The sequence below is a fragment of the Mirounga angustirostris genome, unplaced genomic scaffold (assembly GCF_029215605.1).
Source record: "Mirounga angustirostris isolate CCGP_5_RB_7025 unplaced genomic scaffold, mMirAng1.0.hap1 SCAF_14, whole genome shotgun sequence".
NCBI lineage: Eukaryota > Metazoa > Chordata > Mammalia > Carnivora > Phocidae > Mirounga > Mirounga angustirostris.
In genome coordinates, this window is record NW_026991722.1 from 5,061,860 (window position 1) to 5,064,964 (window position 3,105).

General features: G+C 38.9%; 1 non-coding gene across 1 annotated transcript; it reads left to right on the forward strand.

The window, feature by feature from the left end:
* Positions 1–1,181: 1,181 nt before the first annotated feature.
* Positions 1,182–1,288, forward strand: LOC123853375 (U6 spliceosomal RNA). Its single transcript, XR_006793133.1, has one exon. It is a non-coding gene; the product is annotated as a U6 spliceosomal RNA (small nuclear RNA).
* Positions 1,289–3,105: the final 1,817 nt, after the last annotated feature.

Consider the following 3,105-nt stretch of genomic DNA (forward strand, 5'->3'; position numbering starts at 1 on the left):
AATTTCCACTGTTTGGAATTTAATAATTTTTTCATGTCATGAATATTTGAAATTTCATGAATATTTGAAAACTATTGGTATTTTCAGTTTGGTATGTATAGTTTTGTGAATGTATTTATTAAAGCAAAGTTAAGTAGGTTACTCAAGCCTTTATGGTTTTCCCTACTTCTTTTTGGTTACAATGTTGATTTCTGAGAAGTGTTTGTTACAATTTTGCATCGTAAGTATGGATATAATTATTCCTAACATTTTGTGTTAAATTTTCCTGATTAGACCCAGGTTAATACAACTCCCTTAACTTAAAAAAAATTATTTATCATGCATAAGAAGCCCAGTGGAAATTGGGACCTTTTGGGGTGAGGACATTGCCACTCCAAACAGAATCAAATTTGTGTATCTGAGGAAGAAGGAAAGTGAGTATTAGCAGTGTCTGCCACAATTTATTCTTATCTGTGAGTGTGTGCACATGTCTGTATTTACCAACTTGATAGTTTTCTTATTTAATTTAATCATGTTTTTCAAATATTACTTAATAAGTTAGGCATGATCGATGTAATTATTATAAGTAACATAGGATTTTATTTTTACTGTGTTTTATACTTTCTATTGCTATATATTTCTTTCTCCTTTGTCCCCACCCCCTTCTCTCTACCTTTATTAAAACTTCCCTCATGTTGGGTTTCTTCTTTTGTTTCCAGGTTACCAGCCAGCACCTGCCCTCCCCTTAGCTTTAACATAAAGCTTAATTAGACTCCTACATGCTCGAGTGACAGTTTGGCTGATAGCTAAAGCTGTGGGCATGACATTTTTTTGTTTCTCATGGTGACTGTAATTAGCTCATTATGGAGATACTCTCTCGTTTGTTTGTGGGATTACATTTCTCATACTCATTGAGCCTTTACTCTGTTCCCATTCACTGAGGGGTACTTTTGTCTTCAAGTAACAGGAAACCTAACTTGAGGGTTTTAATCAAACATGAGTTAAATTTTTTCTACAGTTTGTGTCTTCTGGTGGCGGTGAAATACTAGCTCCACGATGTCCGATTGAACATCTCTAGGATTGTGTTGGCTTTCCTCGTGATTGCAAGATGGCTGTTGCATGTTCACCATTATGTTCTCATTCGGGTAGGAAGAAAGCACCAACCATATGGGTGATGCATGTATAAGAAGACAAGAATTCTTGTGCTCGTTTCGGCAGCACATATATTAAAATTGGAACGCTACAGAGAAGATTAGCATGGCCCCTGCACAAGGATGACACGCAAATTCGTGAAGCGTTCCATATTTAAAAAAAAAAAAAAAAGAAGACAAGAATTCTTTCAGAAGCACCTTGAAAGATACATTTGCTTACATATCCATGCCTACCCTCAGCAGCATGAGAGAATGGGGAAGCAGGTATCCTGCCGAGGGGTAGCCACATAGCTTCACAAACAAATCAGAGCTTTATTATCAGAGAAATATGGGGCAGTGGATCTTAGGTATGTATTTAGCCTTATATATCACCCTTTATATCTCCAGAAATCAAATCCTATGCTGAACCACTGCAAGATTTCCAGTGCTCCTATATGTTTAAGTAAGTTTCTATATTTTTTGCCATTTTCTCAAAATTAGGGAGGGTGGAATATTGCCATTTTGAATCAGAAGTCTGTGTCTTTTTCAAATTTTTTACCTTCAGTCTTTTCCCACTCTTTTCATTTTTCAATTGCTCTTGAATTTCTTTTCTTTCTTTTCAAATTTCAGATAAACTCAGTTCTATTTATTCATTATTTTAAAAAAGTTTTTCTTTGAGCGCAGTTGACACACGGTGTTACATTAGTTTCAGACACACAGCATGGTGATTCGACGTCTCTATGCCTGATGCTGTGCTCACCCCAAGGACAGCTACTGTCTGTCACCATACAACACTGTCACAGCATCACCGACTATATCCCTGTGCTGTACCCTTTATCCCCGACTGATCCATTCCAAAACTGGAATCCTGTACCTTCCACTCCTCATCACCCATTTTGCTCATTTCCCCACCCCTTTTCCCTCTGGCTACCATCAGTTTGTTCTCTGTATTTATAGGTCAGATTCTGCTTTCCATTTGCTTCTTTTGAACTTGTTTTCTTAATAAGAAATTTGATCAAACCATTCCCTGTCTCACAGGACTTTTCAGTGTGGGGTTAACGTTCATCAGACTCCCGGTCTGCCATTCTCTCTAATGCTTCTTGGGCCGGAATCCTGCTTTCTCAGAGAGCGCCATGCTTTCTCCCCTCTTGGCCTTTTCAGATGTTGGGTTCCTGAATAGAACACGCCGTTCTTCTTGCTTCCCTGAAAAACTCCTATTCATTGTTCAAGAACCAACTCAAGGTCCTTTTTCTATTAACCTTCTATTCCTCAGATGTCCTGGGTTTCTTCTCCTTGGGTAGTCCCAATGCCCCGAGTTGTCCTCACTGGGGCTCAGCTCTCTGTTCCCCAGTTGGCACTGAGGGATCAGAAAAATTTGTGCATCTCTTTATCCCTAGAACTTAGTGAAGTATGTATAACTGGTAAGAACTCAGATACGAGGAATTCTTAATCTCAGGAAACAAACTGAGGGTTGCTGGAGTGGTGGGGGGTGGGAGGGATGGGGTGGCTGGGTGATAGACATTGGGGAGGGTATGTGGTATGGTGAACGGTGTGAATTGTGTTAAGACTGTTGAATCACAGACCTGTACCTCTGAAACAAATAATACAATATATGTTAAAAAAAAAAAGAAGAAGAAGATAGCAGGAGGGGAAGAATGAAGGGGAGGAAATTGGACGGGGAGATGAACCATGAGAGATGATGGACTCTGAGAAACAAACTGAGGGTTCTAGAGGAGAGGGGGGTGGGAGGATGGGTTAGCCTGGTGATGGGTATTGAGGAGGGCACGTCCTGCATGGAGCACTGGGTGTTGTGCACAAACAATGAATCATGGAACACTTCATCTAAAACTAATGATGTAATGTATGGGGATTAACACAATAATAAAAAGGAAAAAAAAGAACTCAAATATTGGACTCCATGAATAAATAAATAAGCAAGGAAAATGTCTTCAAGAAAAGTACTTCTCCTAGATTAGTAAAGAATGATTTTTTTTAG